Here is a 23,363-nt window from a genome sequence, read left to right on the forward strand (position 1 = left end):
TGGAAAATTTTAAAAAAAAGATAAAAGAGATTTGCATAAATACAGGTATGATAAAATTTTGGGGTATGGTAAAAAAAAAAAAAAAAAGAGAAAGTGTGTGTATGTAAATGAAGAAATAAAATGTTACCCAGAAGAAATATTTTTGTGGAAAATAAAAACTGATATAGACAAAATACAAGTATGGTATAAAAATTAAATGAAAAACATTACTACGTAAAACCATGTGAAAATCTAACATATGAAACAATTAAAGCTATAAAAATAAGAAGCAAAATGGTGCAATCAGAAAGTAGAAAGTAAAGACTTTTTGTGGAGACTGGTAATAAATTGCTAGTAAAAGGAAATATTCCATGCAAGAAAAAAAGTGAAAGAACATGTTTGCAATGTCAAGAAGAAGAAACATTCCATGCAAGAAGAAAAGTGAAAGAATATGTTTGCAATGTCAAGAAGAAGAAAAGTACAGTTGTGTAAAACCTTACCGTAACTGTAGATGCCCTTCTCTTTACTGCTGCAGTATTCTTTAAATCTGGGATTCCCCCGCCAGAGGCGGCCCAATGTCTGGCCAGTACACCAAAACCTTCAGATCAAACAACAATTACCAGTACACAACTCTGAAGTGCCAGAAAAATATACTCAGCTCTGTATATCTCCAGATAGTTTGAAGAGCATTCTGTCAGGACACAGGAAGGCTCCAGCAAAGATATGCAGACTTTTTTACTAAGAGGGTCTAATTTTATGCAAGTAATCCTTCAGATGGTCAGATAACACACAGGATGTAAAAAGTACAGTTTTGTACCTACCATAAATGTAGATGTCCGATAGGCATGCATCTGCAGTCCTTACAAATGGGTTGTCCTGTCGTCAGGCAGCCCTTCGGTCGGCCGGATTCCAAAGTCTGGGTCTGGCCTCGGCTGGTGTCGCACTTCACCCGACGTCATAGCTGCAGTTCTTCGGGTATAAAGGCATCAGCCGACGCCATTTTCCTCAGTGTTTCTTGCCCCAGATGCCAGGTGCCCTCTAGGAAGGCTAAATTTGGATAAATGCAAATGGTTCCAAATAGTAGAGAGCAAACAAAAAATAAGCATGTATGTACATATATACAAACAAATACACCATAATAGATTCCCCAGCTAGCTACAAGATGGGCAAATACCCTAGGAGTACCACAGAGGGGAAGGAGGGTGGGTAATCCTGACTGCAGATGCATGCCTATCGGACATCTACATTTATGGTAGGTACAAAACTGTACTATGTCCTTCAAGGATGCATCTGCAGTCCTTACAAATGGGTAGAATACCATAGCCAAACTGGGGGAGGAGGAGAAATAAGATTATGGTGTAGTTAAGATCCCTTGCAAAACAGCAGTGGCAAAACCTGCTCGGGATCTGGAGTATAAAGGTAAATTATAATGCTTGGCAAATGTATGCACGGAGCTCCAAGTAGCAGCCTCTAAAATGTATTTGGTAGCCACTCCTCGTAAAAAAGCTGTGGTAGTGGCTGTAGCCCTTGTAGAGTGAGGCCTGATGTTTTCTGGAGTTTTCTTTCCATAGTAGGAGTAACAAAATCTAATGCAATTTCCTATCCACTTAGAGATTGTCTGTTTTGAAATTGCTTTTCCTTCCATTCCTGTTGCATATGCTACCAGTAGCTGGTCAGTTTTTCTATTGCTCTTGGTCCTGTCCAGGTAGTAACGTAATTGTCTATGTACATCCAAGGTATGCAGCAGTCTTTCTCCCCTGTTTTGTGGGTTGGGGAAGAATGTAGGTAGGTGGACAGCTTGATTTAAAGATACCCTGGAGACCACCTTTGGCATAAAAGTAGGATTAGTTCTCATGGACACTCTATCTTGATGGAAGATCAGGAAGGGCTGTACTGCCATTAATGCCTGTAGCTCAGATACCCTTCTTGCTGAAGTGATTGCAAGCAGGAAAGCAGTTTTCCATGATAAGTACTGTAATTCTGCTGTTGCTGCTGGCTCGAAAGGAGGGAGTGTCAACTTTTCTAGCACAAAGTTCAAGTCCCATGCTGGCAATGGCGGCTTCCTGGGTGGCTTTACATTTTTAATCCCTCTCAGAAACTGCCTGAGCAGAGGATGTGAGAATACTGGAGGATCCAAGTTGTATTCTGCTGAAATAGCTGATGCATGAATCTTAATGGAAGAATAGGACAGGCCGTTGTGGAAGAGCTCTGCCAAGTATTCCAGGATGTTAGCTATGTTTACCAGTGACACATTCTCTCCTTTTGCAGTACACCAAATGAGATATCTTTTCCATTTTGGTGAATAATTTTTTCTTGTTGAGGGTCTGCGAGCCTCCAAGATAATGTCTTTAACCCTTTGAGATAAATCTGGGTTATTTGGTCTTATGCAATGTTCCAGGCAGTCAGCTGCAGTGTTTTCAGGTTTGGATGCAGGGTTTTGAAGTTGTTCTGTGTTAACAGCAAGGGAACTAGGGGCAGAGGCCATATTTGTTCCCGAGACATACTCCTCAGTAATGGGTACCAATGTTGCCTTGGCCAGTCTGGAGCTATCAGGATGATCCTTGGACGGTCTTCTTTGATCTTCAGTAGCACCTTGTGCATCAAAGGAAGAGGTGGGAATGCATATGCTGTCAGGTTTGTCCAACTGAAAGATAGGAGTCCACTTTCCAAGCAAGTGGGTGGTACGTCCTTGTGCAGAATTTTTCAGTTGGTGATTGTGTGGGGATGCAAATAAGTCTATTTCTGGCAGTCCCCATTTCCCTGTAATGGTTTTGAAGATGTCCGGATGCAGCATCCATTCGTGGGCATCCGAGGTAGTTCTGCTTAGGATGTCTGCTAGTATATTTTCTTTTCCTGGCACAAAAATTGCTTGTAGCTGAATGCTGAAGCTCAGTGCCACATTCCAGAGGTCCATTGCCATCCGGCATAGAGGGTATGAATGTGTGCCTCCCTGTTTGTTGATGTACCACATAACTGTGGTGTTGTCCGTCCTTATCAGCAGTTGACCCTGTTGAAGAAATGGTCTGAATGCCTGAATTGCCAGTTTTACTGCCAGCATTTCCTTTTGATTTATGTGTAGGTGCAGCTGGTCTTGAGTCCATAAGCCTTGTATGCACTTGCCCAGCATGTGTGCTCCCCAACCGAGGTCTGAGGCGTCTGTTGTGATGGTCTGGCTTGGTTGAGTGCTGTGGAAGGGCAGTCCCTTGTTTGATTGACAGGCCTGGGCCCACCATTGGAATTCTTGTTTCAGGCATGGAATTATTGGAATTTGGGTTTCTAGGCTGTGCTTGTGCTGAGACCATAAATTCCTTAGGTACCACTGTAACTTTCTCATATGTAGTCTGGCATGTGGAATTAATATTATGCAGGATGCCATGTAACCGAGAGCTTGCAGGACTTTTCTTGCTGTTAGCTGGTTCTGCTTTGTTAATGCCATGAAGTAGAAAGGGAGTTGCTCCTGTTTTTCTACTGTCAGGAATGCCATTTGTTTTGTTGTGTCCAAATCTGCACCCAAGAAGGTTATCCTTTGGGATGGTATCAGCCTTGACTTTTTTATATTGACTGTGTATCCCAGGGCTTGTAGTAGATGAATGACCCTTTCCAAATCTTTTGTTAATTTGTTTTTGTTGTCCGCTTGTAACAGGCAGTCATCCAGGTAAGGGTAAATTTGAATTCCCTGAAGCCTGCAATGAGCAATTACTGATGCCAGGCATTTCGTGAATACTCTGGGCGCAGTAGATAAGCCAAAGGGCAATGCTGAGAATTGATAATGCTCTGATCCTGCAAGAAATCTGAGGTATCTTCTTCAATTTAGTCGTATGGGGACGTGCAGGTATGCCTCCTTGAGATCTAGAGTTACCAGCCAAGACTCCTTGCCCAGCATGGGAAGAAGCTGCTGTAGGGTCAGCATTTTGAATTTTGGAACAATGAGGTATGTGTTTAAAGCGTACGGGTCGAGAATAGGTCTCCATTGGTTTTCTTTTCTTGGTACCAGGAAGAGTCTGGAGTAAAATCCTTGCCCTTGTTCCATAGATGGTACCCTTTCTACAGCTCTCATCCTTAGTAAGTGAGTTATTTGTTCTAGAGCTTCTGTCTTCTGATTTGGAGGTAGGTTTGGCATTCCTCTCTTCCTTGGTAGAGTATGGAAGTGAAACCTGTAACCTTGGTCTATTGTCTGTAAAATCCATTTGTCTCCTGTGATGTAATGCCAGTTTACTGAAAATAAGGCTAGCTTCCCACCTAAGGGTGCCTCTAGTTGTTCCCTGGTAGGCGGTGCTAGAGCCAAGTCACTGTGATTGTCCTGTGGAAGTGGTGGTGGCTGGATCTGTGGCTGTACCTCGTTGGTTGTTAGCCTTCCACTGACGTCCCCTGTAGGCACCTCTGGATTGACCCCTGCCTCTTGAGCGCCTATTCCTGCCTCTCGGAGCTCTGGCGGTGTCTGGAAAGGACCAATTCTTGGAAGGCCAGTTCCTGCTAAACCTTGGAGGCTGGACCTGCAAGAAATCCTTGACTGTCTGGACAGATTTTGCTTTCTTCCACCTTCTTCAGCACCTGCTGCAGGAGCCAAACAAATTGAGCTTATCCATGGGAGCATCTAGGAGCTTTGATTTAACATGGTCTGGTAAGGACTGCTCTTTTAACCATGCATGTCTTCTGATCACTGTGCCAGTCATGGCTGATCTAAAGGAAGCCTCCAGTGCATCATAGCCGCATTTTAAGGAATGATTACTGACCTGCTGAATGTTATGTACCATTTCCTGTACAGATTTTTTGTCTAATGGTTCATCCGAGGACAGTTTTCTAGTTAATTGGTCTAACATAAATTCCTGATACTGAATCATGTGGAATTGACAGTTCAAGGCCCTAGCTGAAAGAGTAGCAGAAGTGTAAACTTTTTTACCCCATCTCTCTAAGGCCCTAGATTCCCTTTCAGAGGGGAGGGGGTTTTTGGTAGAAGCTGCTGCTACAGCCTTGGGTCCCTGGGAGATAGTTTCGGGATCTGCAAAAGGGGCCTTATACAAATGATAATGTGTGTCCGGAACCCTGTAGTACCTATCGGGCTTAGCAGGGGCCGGAGGAGGAGAATCAGGAGCAGTACAAGCATCATTAAAAGCATCATCCACAACAGTAAGTACTGGAGGAATGGCTAAAGGCCTATGCTGTGGCAAATGCAAAAAGGTTCTAAGCCTTTTCCTAGAGTCTGAAAAATCCTGGCCTTGCCATTGAAATTGTTCCCTCATAGCATGCAAGGTTTCCCCAAAAGAAAATTCCTCAGGCGGAGAGGCAGAAGGAATGGAGTCTTCTGCATCAGAGTCCTCATAAGGAGAAAAGGGGCCTCCTGGAGGGTTTGAATTATCTGATTCATCAGAGGAGCCATCTGAAGAAACTGGCTCAGGGGGCTCTACTCTAATCCTCTTCCCTGGAGGTGGGTGAGAGGCCCTGTCTGGATGTGGTTGGGATCCCCGGATCAAAGAAATGAGATCCTCTGCTAGACTAAGCATTTGTGAACTAGAGCTAGGCCTGTGAGAGGGGGTCTTAGCAGGCACAGTTTTGGTAGTTTTAGCTGCTTTAGCCCTGGCAAAGGCCTTAATCGACATGGATGCAGGAGGCCTAGCAGCTCCACGTGCAGGGGTAGAAATATCCAAAGGGATAGTATCAGATAAATCCTGTGAACCTGCAAGAGCAGGTGTGATTTCAGTAGCAGATACAGCCTGGCTGGATGAAGCCTCGCTAAGTGGCAAGCTTTCGGCCGAAGGAAGAACCGAGGACTCGGTTTCAGCCGAAACTGAGACACTCGCGGTTGGCTTAACCGCGGTTTCGGCCGAAACCGCGGACCGCGAGTGTCGGTCCTTTTCCTTGCGTTTTTTTAGAAATTTGCGTAGTCGGAGTATCCGACGGCATAATGTAAGCGAAATCGGAGCCGAAAAACTCTTCAGCAAATTCCGACCGACGTCTAAGTGTCCGTCGGTTGAAAGAAGCACAGGCTAGACAAGCTGCTACGTCGTGGTCTGGGCCTAAGCAAGGTAAGCAGTAAGAGTGGAAATCTTTATGAGGTATTTGTTTCCCACAAGTTAAACAGTTATTCACTTTCTGACATCGGCTGAGGCAAGAAAGAGTCCCCAACGGGGTACTTAGCTTTTTAGAAGTCTTCGGTACTTGTAGTAGTAATCTCTGGTTCTGACCGACCGGCACTTGCGAACAGCTTCTGCTTCGGGTGCCACGCGGCAAGAAAGACTGAGGAAAATGGCGTCGGCTGATGCCTTTATACCCAAAGAACTGCAGCTATGACGTCGGGTGAAGTGCGACACCAGCCGAGGCCAGACCCAGACTTTGGAATCCGGCCGACCGAAGGGCTGCCTGACGACAGGACAACCCATTTGTAAGGACTGCAGATGCATCCTTGAAGGACATCCAGTTATACCAACTGAAGACACAGAGAAATAGGGGGAGGAGGGAAAAACACCTTCAGCAGAGATCTGAAAAACTATACAGTGAAGCAAAAATAACAGTGCACAACTCTGAAGTCAGCCAGCAACGATATAAAATTATTCAAACAATTACCAGTACACAACTCTGAAGTGCCAGAAAAATATACTCAGCTCTGTATATCTCCAGATAGTTTGAAGAGCACTCTGTCAGGACACAGGAAGGCTCCAGCAATGTACACAACTGTACTTTCTCAATGGTTTTCCAGATGCTAAGTGCAGCCAGAATTTCCCTCATGTCCAAAATGCTCATACAGCTAAAAATTTAAAACATACAATCTGAGATTGGGGAAGGTACTGGCAAGCCTGAAAGCTCAGAGTGCTGGGCAGTCCTTAATGCCTATGGCATACAGTTGTATTTCTCAACTGTCCAGACTTTTTCATAATGTCAAGATTTGTTTCTTATTTTTGGTTTACTCCTTACCAAATTTGAGATTTTCTGGAAAACCATTGAGAAAGTACAGTTGTGTACACTTACCATAAATGTAGATGTTCGAGTGTATTTACTGTTGCAGTCATCACATTTGGATTATCCCTGCCAGGGTAGCCCTCGGCCAGCCTGAATACCAGAGACTTAGTATTTCTGCATCGGTTGCTGTCGCTTGAGGACTGACGTCAGGTTGTCAGTGGTATAAAGTAAGGCAGCCAATGCCATTACATTAGTTTTTCTTGCCCTAACCTGTCAGGAGCCCCCAAAGTAGGAGGCCATGTTCTTGTGGAAGAACCCCACCAGTGGAAAATCAATATGTTCCTTGCAAGGAAAGGAGAACAAGGAAGAAAGGTAACCAAAGGAGAAAGAGAAAAAAGGGGGATGACAGGAGGGAAACCAGGACTGCAACAGTGAATATATTCGAACATTTATATTTATGTAAGTGTACGCAACTGTACTATGTTCTTTGTGTTTCACTGTTGCAGTCATCACCTGTGGGAGGATTCCCAAAGCTGAGGAAATGGGTGGAGGCAGTTAAGGAAGCTAGGGGCTGGCTAGGATGTTCTGCAAGACTACAGAGGCAAACCGTGCCCTGGATTTGGAGAAGAGAGCCAGGTGGTAATGCTTGGTTAAAGTGTGAACAGATGTCCAGGTGGCAGCATCCAGGATTTCCCTGGTGGGGACTCCTCTGAGGAAAGCTGCAGAGGTAGAGGCTGCTCTGGTGGAGTGTGTCCTGATCTCCTTGGGGGTAGGCTTACCTTGCTGTTTGTAGCAGAAATGGATGCACTGTGCTATCCATTTGGAAATGGTTTTCTTAGAGATGACTTTGCCTTCTGCCCCTGTAGCAAAGCTAACCAGCAAATGATCAGACTTTCTGAAGGATTTACTTCTGTCCAGATAGTATCTGAGCTGTCAGTGCACATCTAGAGAGTGAAGAATCCTTTCCCTCTTGTTCTGGGGATTAGGAAAGAAGGTGGGCAAATGAAAGGATTGGTTGAGAGCCACACTAGACACCACCTTGGGCATAAAGGATGGTTTATTTCTGAGGGATACCCGGTTTGCATGGAAGATGATGAAGGGTTCCACAGCCATGAGTGCTTGCAGCTCGGATACTCTTCTGGCTGAAGTGCTGGCCAGAAGGAAGGCTGTCTTCCAGGAGAGAAATTTTAGCTCTGCAGAAGAAGCTGGTTCGAAAGGAAGCAGGGTGAGCTTTTCCAAGACAAAGTTAAGGTCCCAAGCCGGTGTACGTGCCCTTCTGGGGAGCCTCAAATTGCTAGCCCTTCTGAGGAACCGTTTGATCAAAGGGTGTGAGAAAAGTGGCTGCTCAGTGGGAAAGTGAGCAGAAATAGCAGAGGCATGAATTTTTATAGAGGTGAAAGAGAGACCACTGTGTAGTAGGTTGGCTAAGTAATCCACGATGTGAGCGGAAGGAGGGCTGTGCACCGTACTGGCCCCCTTAGCCTGGATCCAGGTGCAGAACCTTTTCCATTTATCTGTACAAGACTTTCTGGTGCTAGGGCATCAGGCCTCACCGATAACATCCAGAACCTGCTTACTGAGGATGGCAGATTGGTTCGGGGTTAGGGAATAAGCCAAGCTATCAAATTGACTGTCTGCAATTGGGGATGCATGAATTCCCCTTCCCTCTGGGTTAGTAGGTTTGGAATCTGAGGAAGATGCCATGGAGGCAGCAGGGACAGGCTGTGCAGCAAGGGGTTACCAGTGCTGTCGGGGCCAGTCTGGAGCTGTAAGAATGGCCCTTGTTTTTTCCTCCCTTATTTTGAACAGTACCTTGGGGATAAGAGGAAAGGCATAGACTGAGACACTGACCCAGGGGAAGGACAGGGCTTCCACTTTCCAATCCATGCAGTGATGCTTCCTGGTGCAGAAGTTGCTGAGCTTATGGTTGGTGTAGGAGGCAAAGAGGTCGACCTTTGGGGTTCCCCATTTCTGAGTTATTAGGGTGAAGGTACTTCTGTTGAGCTGCCACTCGCGCGGATCCAGAAGGTTTCTGCTTAATTGGTCTGCCAGGGAGTTGAGAGCGCCTGGTAGTTATTGTGCTAGCAGGTGTAGTTGCATGGAAGAGGCTGTGAGCCAAAGGGTCATTGGCCAGCCTGCATAGAGGGTAGGAGCGAGTCCCTCCCTGCTTGTTGATGTACCACATCACTGTGGTGTTGTCTGTTTTGATCAGGAGAACCCCTGGAGAGAGAAGGGGTTTGAAAGCTATAAAGGTGTGTTTCGCAGCCATCATCTCTTTTAGAGTGCTGTGCAGGGGGATTTGCTGTGGGCTCCATTGGCCCTGTATGCACCTGCCACCCAGGTGTGCACCCCAAGCATAGTCTGATGCATCCATGGTTAGAGTCTGGGCAGTAGGGTGTGGGGAGAAGGGCAGTCCCTTGTTGTGGGAGCATGCTGTTGCCCACCAAAGAAATTCTTTTCTGAGGCAAGGAATTATAAATCGAAGAGTTTCTAGGTCTTGAGTGTGTTGACACCAAAGGCTCTTTAGGTACCACTGAAGTTTCCTCATATGCAGTCTGGCATATGGAATGAGGAGAATGCAAGATGCCATGAACCCCACAGCTTGCAGGATATTCCTTGCAGAAAGCTGGGGCCTGGTGGCCAATTGAAAGAAGTAGGCCGAGAAGAAAATTTGTTTCTCCGGTGTAAGGTATGCCATCTGGGATGCTGTGTCCAGACTTGCCCCCAGGAAGATTATCCTTTGGGTGGGTGGGCACACCTGTTTTGATTTCATTTCATTGCCTGTGTACCCTAGGGAGGTTAGTAGGTTCTTTACAAAGGTCAGGTGCTTGAGCAGCTTTTCCTGACTGTCTGCCTGAATGAGCAGTCATCTAAGTAGGGATAAATTTGAATATTTCTTTGTCTGCAAAAGGCAATGGCTGGAGCTAGGAATTTTGTGAAAACTCTGGGAGCAGTGGATAAGCCAAAGGGAAGTGCAGAAAACTGAAGGTGTTGAGATCCTGTCCTGAAGCAGAGATAATTTCTGCATGATTCCCTAAAAGGAATGTGGAGGGGTAGGCCTCTCTTAGATCCAGGGTGGCTAGCCAGCCGTCCTTGGACAGCATGGGTAGCAGCTGCTGGAGGGTGAGGATTTTTAATTTTGGGATCACCAGGAAGGTGTTTAGAATGGATAGATCAAGGATGGGGCACCAGGTGCCCTTTTTTCTGGGCACCAGACAAAGTCTGGAGTAGAAGCCTTGGCCTAATTGTTCTGTGGGAATGTGCTCTACTGCCCTCAAAGAGAGCAGGGAATGGATTTGCTTTTGAGCCTCTTCCCACTGTTTGGTGATAGATCTGGGGAACCCTTTTGGGGTGTGGAAGGAGAATTTGTATCCCTGAGACGCAATATTCAGAACCCATTGGTCATTGATAATGGTGGACAAGGTCCTTGAGTGAAAGGACAGTTTTCCTCCTAGGGGCAAGTAAAGGTGGGCAGAGGGTAGGTCGGGAGGAGGAGAGTCACTGTGGGTTCTTACCATAAGAGGTGGCTTAGAACTCCCTGGTTTTGAAGTGGAGGTAATCCACTGCTTAGATCTCTGCATTCCCTGGGGCTGCTGTCTGGGGGGGGGGGTGGCGGGGGTCTGCTTCCACAGGGCCTAGGCTGGGCCTGGTTACTCGGAGCAGGAAAGGACCAGTGCTTGGAGGGATGCCTGCTGAAGCTAGGGGGCTGGACCTGTAAGAAATCTAACTTTTTGCATAGATTTTGCTTTTTCTTCCATCTTTTTTAAGACCTCTTCTGCCTTAGTGCCAAATAAGTTACCTTTGTGCAAGGGGCATCCGACAATTTAAATTTGACATGGTCTGGCAGGGGTTGTTCCTTAAGCCACACATGTCTTCTAATGACAGATCTAGTGACTGCTGCCCTGCAAGAAGCTTCTAGGGCATCAAAACGACAGTGCAAAGTGTGTTTAGTTATTTGACTTGCAGAATGCATTAAGTCTTGTAAATCTTTAGATTCTGCCCAGGCAGGAAACGTAGACAGTTTTTGTTTAAGTAGTTCCAAAGTATGTTGCTGATATTTAAGCATATGGAACTGACAATTTAGTGCCCTAATAGCAAGAGTAGCTGAGGTGTATACTTTTTTACCCCATCTGTCCAATGCTCGGGAATCCCTGTCTGAGGGAGTGGGATTCTTAGCAGAGGTTGCTTTAATCCCTTTAGGCCCTTGAGAAATGACCTCAGGGTCAGCTGTAGGATATTTAAAAAGATATTTATGTGAGTCAGGGACTCTGTAGTACCGGTCTGGTTTTCTGGGAGCAGGAGGTGGGGCATCAGGAGTCAAGCTGGATTCAAGGAAATCATCATCCACCACATCCAGGACTGGGAGGATGGCCAAGGGTCTGTGTTGCGGAAGGTCTAAGAATTCCCTTAGTCTATTTTTAGACTGAGGGTAGTCCTGACTCTCCCATTGGAAATGCTCCCTTAAAGTATGCAGGGTTTCCCCAAAGGAAAAATCCTCTGGGGAAGAGGCTGAAGGAATGGAGTCCTCTGCATCAGAAATCTCATAAGTGGAGAGGGGTTACATGCCTTCATAAATCAGACGCATCAGGTTCATTTGACTCTTGTTCAGACAAAACTACTGGGGATAGATTTTTTTGAGGGGGGTAGCTTGGCTTCCCCTGATCAGCATGATAAGGTCTTCCGTCATTTTAAGCATTTGAGACTGAAGCAAAGCAGCAGGCGTCTAAGAGTGGGTAGTCTGTTTCTTGGGTGTGGTTCAAACCCTAGGCCTAAGGAACTCGGTTTTTAAAAGAACGGTGGTCGCAAAAGAAGACATCAGTTTGTGTCGAGATTCTGTAGTGCGAAGGACTTCCTCGGAAGCCTGCACCTGCTCAGTGGCTCCAGACCCATCCAAGGTAGAGACGACCCCAGGATTCTTCGACGAAGAAGAGTTTTGCAGCATGCCGGACTCCAAAAGGGTCTCGATGGCAGCCTGCAAATCAACTGAAGCTGGCATCAGGGGCTGCGAAAGCGCCTCACTGAGTACCAGAGGACTGATGACTAGCTTAAAGGAAGCCTTGTTGGTAGGTTTGGACCTGTGGGGTCTTGTCTCTGTCTTTGTCTTTACATTTTTGTTTTTCAGAAGATCTGCTGTCAGATGGCTTACCAAAGACGTATCAGAATTCGAGGACTGTAAACGAAAATATCTGGCTACAATAAGGGCCCGAAGATGGATAGTTTTGGTGTTAAAGCACAGAAACGACAACGGGGGACGTCGTGGTCTGGGTCTAGACAAGTGTCTCAGTAAGAGTGGAAGTCTCGGTGTGTTATTTGCTTTCCACAGGTGAGACAATTAACTTTTTCTGATATTGGTTAATGCAAGAAAAAAGGATCCCCAACAGGGTACTTAGCTTTAGAAAACTTCAACTTCAATTCAGAAACGAAAACTCAGGTAGCGGCCGACCGGCACTTGTGTGAACTGTTTCTGTTTCAGGCTCCACGGCAAGAAAGACTTAAGTAATGGTGGCTGCCTTACTTTATACCACTGACGACCTGACGTCAGTCCTCAAGTGACAGCAACCAATGCAGAAATACTAAGTCTCTGGTACTTGGGCTGGCCGAGGGCTACCCTGGCAGGGAATACCCAAATGTGATGACTGCAACAGTGAAACACGAAGAACATCTAAATAATGATATATATTTGAGTTTCACACTTCACAGTCTTCATATAAAACATGCTACTACAAAACTTAATATTCTAGTAACAATAATTGAAATTTGTCCCTGATTTTGAGCCTTTGTACCACCATCATTTTTGACTTTGTCCAGATTTCTTGCACTTAAGAAGTTGAGAGGTATGCATACAGTCCAATATATTACTGAAGACAGACGAGCCATTTTTTTTTTTTTTTTTTTTTTTTTTTAACACCTAAGCTACCTGTAACTACCTGGATCCAAATCCTGTGTTTCAACTTCCTTTCAGTAGATGATCGAACCTTTAGTAACTTTCAGTAGATGATCTAACCTTTAGTAACTTGCTGCAGACATAAGTAACAGCACAAGTTCCTACAGAAGATGATGCAGAAGCCACATCACGCCACTGAGTTGTCCTACTGCTTACCCTGAGATTCAGCTATTCTAAAGATTACTGCAGTGACAGCAGACATCCTTCTATAAGCAGACACTCTAGGACTAACAATGACCCTTCCATTCTTCCACCAGGACAAATATTTCATATATGTTAGACATCAGCAATATTCCTTGGAGTCTATTATCCTCATTAGATGCTTCTGTCACCATTTCATATACAGTAAAGTTAATACCCTATCAGAAGACATTTATTAGCTTCAGTCAGGATTGCTTTTGCACTTACTACAATGCCACCACCACATGGTGTCCTACGTGTGAAGCAGAACCTGGGAAGTACATGCTTTAAGCTGTGAAAATCTGCTTTACTAAAGCAAGATTTTCTACTAGCAGCTTATGACCAGTTAAGACCAACTAACAGGGCACATCTTTCTTTCATTCTACCAAAACTACATCCACTAGATATTTAGGAAAAACTCTTATATTTGCAGTGTTGCCACCAAATAATGCAGTATCTGAATGGACCTAACAGTGCTGGAATAAACTGAAATGTATTTACAGTACCTAAGGTGGACAACAGCTCTAGGAGAAAATTTGGAGAAATTTGAATATGAGGCCAAAAAACACGGGAGAGAAAAATAAATGCTAAGGAAGGAAAAAGAGAGACCTTTTCCTGCTGCATTTGGTACTGCATAAACTCAATCTTTAGCTCCCATTTAACATTCATCAGAATGTTTGTCTGGATAAAACCGCCATAAAAAAATGAAAAATGACTGGCAAGTTTAGTGGAGAATAATTGATTCACTAAGGCACATAACTCTCAAGTATGACTCAACGGGTCTATATTATATTCTCGAAAGCCGACAATGTCAAATCTGACATTGTCAACACGAGAATATCGAACACTCAGCATCTCGAGTGTGTAAACAGAAATCTCTGTAAGGGGAGATTTCCGTTTACTGCAATGTAGTGCGGTCTCAGAGTTGGTATATTTAAGTAGCGGGAGGTGTGGGGGGCACAGACCCCCAACTGGGCGATGTAGGGGGGCTTGCCCCTCTTCTTAAACCCATTAGGGTACCTTTTTTCTTCTTTTTATAAGGTCGATGTTTAAAGACATCGACCATATGTTGTTTGATGTTTTCAAACTTCAATCTTATAATATTGACCCGACTCAACTATACAACTCTAGCCAGATACAGAGATGATATACAGATAGATAAAGATGTTACTTACATAAGAGCTTCAACAGATTTTGGCTTGATGAAAATGGCAATTGGATAAAGCTGTGCTTGCTGTAACCTCTTGATTGCATTTCCAGAGACATCCAGAATACAGTGTTTTCCCTGTAACAAAAGATTCAGATATAGAGCTGTTATTAATTCAACATATCTATGGATGTATCAGTTTAACACAGCAATGACCTAAAATGTTTATGATGATTACATGTTTTGTATCCTGATGCAGTCAGTACAATGGACACAGCATCCAAGGTGGACTGCCAAGCAGATAAGCAGATTTCAGATGCATGAGAGAGAAGATTAGATAAAGTAGATAGCTTAATTAGCCTTAAACTTCTGTAGATGTTATCCCCACCAAAAGTATTTCTTCTTCATACTGTCTAGTATCCATCTGTTACATCTGAAGTACACTTAAAACTATACCTCAGTGGATCAAGTCAGTTGCTAAAGTGACCCAACTGAAGCAAGCTCAGTTCACAAAACAGCAGTCAAAATAAATTGCCATGAAAAATATTCTATGCAAAAATGTGGCTCAGTATTCGTAGTTTAAAACTGACCTCAGACTGAGTTATAGGGTGTAGTTTGTGGCTGGAGTATCTCAGGGAATTAAGTGATTTACCAAGACATTGGAGCATGTCACCACATTTAGCAAATACACATATGCCTACATCTCTACAAATCATATGGCAAGTACGCCAAAGTAAGAATGCCAAAGTAAGAATGGTGAAAATAATCAACTTTGCCACTTAAACCAGGAAAAACTTGTTAGTGAGTCTTGGAAGATGCCGAAATAATGTTTTTTTTTTTGGGAACATTCACTTTTCGTACCACACATGATCAGCCCTGACTGAAGACATTAAGAAACAGAGGGCACAGTACTAAACAAGGAGGTGAAAATCACATCAAAGACCTTGCAGGGCATGCATAATTTATCATGCAAAAGCAGCATAGCCTTTGATGACCAAAGCCAACCCCACTGGATAAAAAGTCACTGTATCATGTTCATGGCAATAGGGGATTCACTGTATACCCGAATGGTTGAAGTAATCTTGAGTCCTGTTATAGTGACAGAGAGCCTAAAAGAAAATGAATAAAATAAAAAGCTAAATCAAAAGACTTATGGTTGTATGTGCAGCAAGCCCTTTACCATCACCCATGTAGGAACTTATGCTTAACATAACCAGCTTTGAGGTCACTTGACCTTCGGAGAGGTTATGCGGTTTAATTTAAGCGATCTGCCACTTTAGTGTAAATCTCACTTAATCAAACAGTAATTATAACACTATTTATGCTGCAAATTATACAAGGTCTTTATTCAATTTACTGATTATAATTTGTCTGTGATGTGATGTACTTGGAAATAACAGAAATTAAAATGCTCATTGCACAAGTTAATCTTTTGTAGATTTCTATGCAGTAAATGACATTTGACGCAGCCTTCTTGTGGCTCTTAAAATCTTAAGCTCTCATGCCTGATGCAGACATGACACTCAAGTACCAGGGTTAAGGACCATGCACGTCTCCCATGCCTCAACATCTAATCAAACAGGCTCCTTATATGGCTCCTAAGCAAGTTAAGCAATCAATTTTAGGAGGAACTGCAGGATATATTAGATCTAAAGGTAATTTAGGAATCCAACAGTCCCTGGTCCTCACTGGTAATGCCGGTGCCAAAGGAAAGAGGACAGCTCCATAACTTGTATAGAATACATAAAATAAACCACCACAGAGTCAGATGCTTTACACAGATGAATTCAGAGCAGCAGAGCAGGATTAAGTATCTATTACTGACTCGCTTAAGGGTCCTTTGCAAGTACCCTTGACACACACAGCAATACAGCATTTGTTACCTCTTTTGGGTAACGGAAATCCACCAAAATGCATTTTTGATGAAAAATGCCCCAGTGACTTTCTGCCAGGAGCTGGATGCTATGCCCTTCCTTACCTGGATGATACTGCAATTTACAGTTAGTCTTGTCAGGAACATTGTCAGTGATAAATTACTTCCCTAAAGGGAAGTGCTGAAAAGGGTAGGAGTTTACTATTAAGACAACCATGTGACAAGTAGAACTGTATTACTGTGATTGAGACGTGGTAGGTGACAAGATTTGACCAGGGCTTGCCAAGGTGGAAGCTATTGGGCATAGTCTACCAATTTTACCAAAAAGCAGTTAAGGATATTCCCGGAGACAAATGGGGTATAAAAGGACATTTGAACATCAGTACAGCATACCATCACTCCTGTAAGTAGTCTTACCTGGGGGAGAAAAAAAGAACAGATACTGATGTCTGGGCACTCCCCTGTCAGTAGACATTCCAGAAGCTCAAAATGACCATGAGTGAATGCCCTGTACTACCCAGCGCTGATTATAATCAATAATTTGCTGTGCAAAAGGATGCTTCAACCACAGTTTGGATGCTGAACTTAGCCATGTTTCTTCAAAGGAATTTTAGTTCTCAGTGGTATACCTCAGCTCTAGGCTTCAAGCTAAGGAAAAATTATATGCAGCTGTAGAAAATGAATATCTGAGCATAGTTTGCACTCTCCAACAAGTTCAACACTACATATTTAGCAGAAAATTCAGTGTTTACTGATCACAGGGCCAGTAGTGAAAACAGTAAGCTGTTCAGCTGGAACCAAGGATTGTAGCCCCAAAACAGAAGAATTCAAGCACAGGAATGCATGTAATGCAAATGCAGATTTTTCATGACACAGAACTGGGTGTTAAGAGTAAAGGGATTTACCTTCTGCTTAAGCTTTACTTACTGGTGGTGACTCAAGAAAGTTCAATTTAGGTGTAGACAGTACTGAAAAATGTGAATAATTGTATAAGTACATGCCACTGTTTTTGATGAAGATGCAGCACCCTGCTGCAGCCATCACACTTGAGTTATCCTGTCGTCAGGCGGTCCCGCAGTCGGCCGGAATTCCAAAGTCTTGGTCCGGTGTCGGTTGCTGTCGCTTCTTGCCTGACGTCAGTGCGCCAGGGGTATATATATTGCATCCAACGCCATTTTCTTCAGTTTTTCTTGCCCCAGATGTCATGTGCCCCCAAAAAGGTGGTCAGTAATTAGTACCAAATTAAGTAATATTTGCACAAACACAAAATCCCTCCAGCTATAAGCAAATACATCAGGAAGGTATTGTAGAGATGTAGCCAGTTAGATCAGAGGGGATGGAAGGAGGGTAACCTGGACTGCAGCAGGGTGTACACTCGAACATCTACATTTATGGTAGGTACAAAACTGTACTATGTTCATCATGTTACCCTGCTGCAGTCATCACACTTGGGTAGAATCCCAAAGCTAAGGATGGGTGGAGGAGTTGTAGAGGGTTAGAGGAGGCTAGAAGGCCCTGCAGAAATGCAGTGGCGAAGCCAGCCCTGGTCTTAGAGTAGAGTGGTAAGTGATAGTGTTTGGTAAAGGTGTGTACTGAACTCCAAGTTGCAGCTTCCAAAATCTCCTTGGTTGGAACCCCTCTGAGGAAGGCTGTAGATGTAGCTGTTGCCCTGGTAGAGTGGGGCCTAATGGTAGCAGGAACTGGTTTTCCATGATGGGTATAGCAAAAATGAATGCAATGTCCTGTCCATTTGGAAATGGTTTGTTTTGATATAGCCTTCCCTTGTGAAGCTGTAGCATAGGATACAAAGAGCTGGTCAGATTTTCTGAAAGCCTTAGTTTTATCCAAGTAGTAACGAAGTTGCCTGTGAATGTCCAAGGAATGCAGGAGTCTTTCTCCTTTGTTCTGTGGATTTGGGAAGAAGGTGGGAAAGTGGATGGTTTGATTTAAAGCCACACTGGAAACCACCTTAGGCATGAAGGAAGAATTAGTTTGTAGAGAAACTCTGTCTTGATGGAAAATGAGGAAAGGTTCCACTGCCATTAGTGCCTGCAGCTCTGAGACTCTTCTAGCTGAAGTTATTGCTAGCAGCAGGGTAGTCTTCCATGATAGAAACTGTAGATCTGCAAAGAAAGCTGGTTCAAAGGGAGGTAGCATAAGTTTTTCCAGAACAAAATTGAGGTCCCATGTTGGTGCAGATGCTCTCCTGGGAGGCCTAAAGTTTTTTGCCCCTCTGAGGAAATGCCTTAGAAGACGATGCGAAAATAAGGGTGGATCCATATCGTAGTGAGCTGAAATAGCTGATGTATGGATTTTAATGGAAGAAAAAGAAAGTCCTTTGTGTAACATCTCAGTTAAATACTGTAGAATCTGAGGCATGTGAGGCTGAAGTATGTTTTGGCCTTTAGCTTGGTTCCAGGCACAAAACCTTTTCCATTTGTCCGAATAGGCCTTCCTGGTGCTGGGCCTCCTAGCTTCCAGAATAACATCCATAACTGCTTGGGAAAGAGGAGCTGGGTGGATGCTTAGGTGATCTGCCATGCAGCCAGATTTAAGGTTTTGAGCTGGCTGTGAAGAATCTGATTGTTTTGCTGTGTGAGCAAATGGGCAATTTGTGGTAAAATCCAAGGTGGGCCCTGGTCCATATTCCTCAATAGTGGGTACCAGTACTGACGTGGCCAGTCTGGGGCTATGAGTATCAGTCGTGGTCTCTCCTTTCTGACTTTCAGAAGCACCTTTGTGAGGAGAGGCAATGGAGGGAAGGCATATGCCATTTTTGAGTTATCATTGCAAATACTTGTGGATCCAGTTTCCACTCATGGGGATCCATGATGTTTCTGCTGAGGTCGTCTGCCAATGTGTTCTTTTTTCCTGGCAGGAATTGAGCTTGTAACTGAACTTGGTAAGGCAGAGCTGTGTTCCACAAGGTCATTGCTTGCCTGCATAGAGGGTAGGAGTGTGTACCCCCCTGTTTGTTTATGTACCACATTACTGTGGTGTTGTCCGTCCTTACTGTAAGTTGTCCTGGATGTAATAGATTCTTGAAGGCTGTCAGAGCATTCTGTACAGCTAGCATCTCTTTTTGATTGATGTGCAGATTCCTTTGATCTGCAGTCCATACGCCTTGAATGCACTGTCCTGTCATGTGTGCCCCCCAGGCGTAGTCCGATGCATCTGTTGTCATAGTTTGCCTGGCTGGGGGCAAGGTGAAAGGCTGACCCTTGTTGAGGTGACATACCTGTGACCACCATAAAAACTCCTGTTGTAGGCAGGGAATGACAGATATCATTGTGTCCAAGCTGTGGCTGTGTTGAGACCATACGCTTTTTAGGTACCACTGTAATTTCCTCATATGCAGCTTTGCAAATGGTATTAGTAGTATGCAAGATGCCATGAAGCCCAAGGCCTGCAGAATTTTTCTTGCAGGTAGTTGGGTATTTGTTGCCATTGTTTTGAAATATTGAGTCAGTTGCAATTGTTTGTCTGGCGTCAGATAAGCCTTCTGGGCCATTGTATTCAAGCTGGCACCCAGGAATGTCATATTTTGTGAGGGTACTAGTTTTGATTTCTTTTCGTTTACTGTGTACCCCAGGCAACTTAGAAGATGTTTTACAAAAGTCAGATGTTGTAAGAGGATGTCCTTGCTTTCTGCTTGGATGAGGCAGTCGTCCAGGTATGGGTATATTTGAATTCCTCTTTGTCTGCAGTATGCAATTACTGGTGCCAGGCATTTTGTGAAGACCCTGGACACAGTAGATAAGCCAAAGGGCAGTGCAGAGAATTGGTAATGGGTTGAACCTGCAATGAAACAGAGGTATCTTCTGCAACTTTATCTGATAGGGACATGCAGGTATGCCTCCTTGAGGTCCAACGTTACTAGCCATGCTTTCTTGCCCAACATGGGAAGAAGCTGCTGTAGTGTTAGTATCTTGAATTTGGGTACATGTATGAAGGTGTTTAGAATTGAAAGGTCCAGAATTGGTCTCCAGGCATTGTCCTTTCTGGGAACTAGAAAGAGTCTTGAGTAAAATCCTTGGCCTTGCTCTCGAGTAGGTACCAGTTGAATGGCTCTCATATCCATGAGGGCTGTAATTTGTTTTTGTGCCTCTGCCCATTGATTTTGTGGCAAGTTTGGCATTCCTCTTTTCATTGGTAAGGTGTGAAAATGGAATCTGTATCCTCATGAAATTATGTCTAGGACCCATTTGTCCCTTGTGACAATGTGCCAGTTGTCTGAAAAAAGTGCGAGTTTTCCTCCCAAGGGGGCTGCCAAGAGAGTGTTGCTTGGCCAGATGAGGTGCAAGTCATTGAGTTTACCTTCTGGTAGTTTGGGACCTGTCTTCTCCTCCCTTCTGTGTTGCAGTGCCCCATTGGCGAGGTTTGTACTGGGCTTGTGGTTGTCCTCTGCCTCTTGGAAGTCTGTATTTACCCCTCTGTGGTCTGTCAGTAGCTGGAAAGGACCAATTTTTTGTTGGCCAATTTCTGCTGAAGCGAGGGGGCTGTACCTGTAGGAAATCTTTGACTGTCTGCATAGATTTTGCCTTATCCTCCATTTTCTTTAAGACTTCTTCTGCTTCAACTCCAAAAAGAACATCCTGCTGTAAGGGAGCATCTAGAAGCTTTGCTTTAACATGATCAGGCAGAGTTTGTTCCTTTAACCAAGCATGCCTACATATAACAGACCCAGTGACAGCAGCTCTGCAGGAAGCCTCCAAGGAATCAAACCCACATTGTAAAGTATGTTTGCCCACCTGTTCAGTTGCATGCAACAGATCCTGCATTTCTTTCAATTCAGACTGTTGAGGGAGTGTGCTCATTTTTTGTTTTAACTGAGACATTAGAAATTGCTGATATTTTAGCATGTGGAATTGGCAATTTAGTGCCCTCATAGCTAGAGTGGCTGAGGTGTAAACCTTTTTCCCTCACCTGTCTAGTGCTCTGGAGTCCCTTTCAGAGGGTACAGGATTTTTTTCCATAGAAGCCTTAGCCCCTTTGGGACCCTGGGAGATAGTCTCTGGATCAGCAACAGGGCTTTTATAAAGAAATTTATGGGAATCAGGCACTCTATGGTATCTGTCAGGTTTGGCCGGAGCAGGAGGCAGAGAATCTGGGTTCAAACTGGATTCTAAGTAAACATCATCCACAATGTCTAAAACTGGGGGGATGGCAAGTGGTCTGTGCTGGGGGAGTAAAAGAAACTTTGAGCCTTTTCTTTGAGTCAGAGTAGTCCTGACCTTCCCAGTGAAAATGTTCCCTCATAGTGTGTAAAGTTCGCCCAAAGGAGTAGTCTTCAGGAGGAGAAGCTGAGGGAATAGAATCCTCAGCATCAGAATCTTCATAAGGGGAGGAGGAGTAATCTTGGTCCTCAGAGGAGCCTGAGACACTTGTTCAGAGGAGGCATATTCTTCCTCTTGTCTAGGCCTTTTGTCGGGTGGGGGTTGGGAACCCCTGATTAAAGAGATCAAATCCTCAGACATTTTGAGCATCTGTTTCTTAGGCATGGGGCCTTGAAATGGAGACTGAAGTGCAGTCTTTTTAGGTTTAATAGGAGTCTTAGTCTTAGGATACGTTTTTATGGTGACCGTCGTCAGTCTGAAGATGCCTTCAGAAACCGAAGGTGTTTCTGCAGCACCGACATCTTTTTCAGTAGTGTCGTCGGAAAGTACAGTTTTGTACCTACCATAAATGTAGATGTTCGAGTGCTAACACAGCTGCAGTCATAACAGATGGGTTTTTCTGCTGTCAGGCGGGTCCTCAGTCGGCCGAATTCCAAAGTCTAGGTCCGGCGTCGGTTGTCGTCACTTCCTCCCTGACGTCAGTGCGACAGGGGTACAAAAGAACCAACCAACGCCATTTTCTTCAGTTTTTCTTGCCCCAGATGTCAAGTGCCCCCAGAAGGAAGGCAATACATAAATTTATGTAATGATGCAATGCAATACAATCAAAAAACAGTAGTTGTAAGCAAATACACCATAAATGAATACCCCAATCAGGTTGTATGAGGAGGTGTTAGCCATTAGGCCTGTCCCAAGAGGGGAAGGAGGGAGGGAAACCTGGACTGCAGCTGTATTAGCACTCGAACATCTACATTTATGGTAGGTACAAAACTGTACTATGTTCATCGTGCATACAGCTGCAGTCATAACAGATGGGTAGAATCCCAAAGCTAAAAAAGGGGTGGTAGGCACTAGGTGGAACTAGGAGGAGCCGGGATGCCCTGCAAGACTGCAGTGGCAAAGCCTGCTCTAGATTTGGAGTATAATGGTAGGTGATGGTGCTTGGAGAAGGTATGTACAGAACTCCAAGTGGCTGCTTCCAAAATATCCTTGGTAGGAACCCCCCTGAGGAAAGCTGCAGAGGTAGCTGTGGTCCTTGTGGAGTGAGATCTGATGCCTGCAGGTACAGTTTTACCATGAAAAGAGTAACAGAAGCGTATGCAGTGAGCTATCCATTTTGAGATTGTCCGTTTGGAAATTGGCTTCCCTTGAGCTCCTGTAGAATAGGACACAAAGAGTTGCTCTGATTTTCTGAAAGGCTTTGTTCTGTCCAAATAATAACGCAGCTGTCTGTGGATGTCCAAGGAACGTAGTAGTCTCTCCCCTTTGTTTTGAGGATTAGGGTAAAAGGCAGGTAAGTGGATAGCCTGATTCAAAGCTACCCTGGATACTACCTTTGGCATAAAGGACGGATTGGTTCGTAAGGAAACTCTGTCCTGATGGAAAATGATGAAAGGTTGTACAGCTATAAGGGCTTGTAGTTCCGATACCCTGCGAGCTGAGGTGATAGCCAGAAGGAAGGCTGTTTTCCAGGACAAATATTGCAGTTCTGTTGAGGCAGCTGGCTCAAAAGGAGGCAAGGTCAGTTTTTCTAGAATAAAATTGAGGTCCCAAGCAGGCACTGGTTGTTTTCTTGGGGGTTTTATATTCTTAGCCCCTCTGAGGAACTGTCTTAAGAGGGGGTGAGAGAATAAAGGAGGATCAGTGTTGTATTCTGCAGAAATGGCTGAGGCATGGATTTTGATGGAGGAGAATGAAAGTCCACTGCTTAGCATCTCAGCTAGGTACTGTAATATTTGAGGTAAATTCAGTATTCTAGGATTTTGACCCTTTTTCTCAATCCAGGCACAAAATCGTTTCCATTTTGCGGAGTAAGCTTTTCTAGTAGAAGGCCTTCTGGCCTCCAAAATGACATCCTGCACCTCCTTGGAGAGTAGGGTCTGTTGTGAAGTTAAGGAATCTTCCATGCGGCCAGATTGAGTGTTTTCAGCTGACTGTGAAGAGTTTTGAAGTTGTGCTGAGTCAGAAGAAGAGGCATTAGAGGTAGGATCCATGGTGGGGAATGCATCA

The sequence above is a fragment of the Protopterus annectens genome, chromosome 15.part0 (genome assembly GCF_019279795.1).
Source record: "Protopterus annectens isolate FY-2018-M chromosome 15.part0, PAN1.0, whole genome shotgun sequence".
Taxonomy (NCBI): Eukaryota; Metazoa; Chordata; order Ceratodontiformes; family Protopteridae; genus Protopterus; species Protopterus annectens.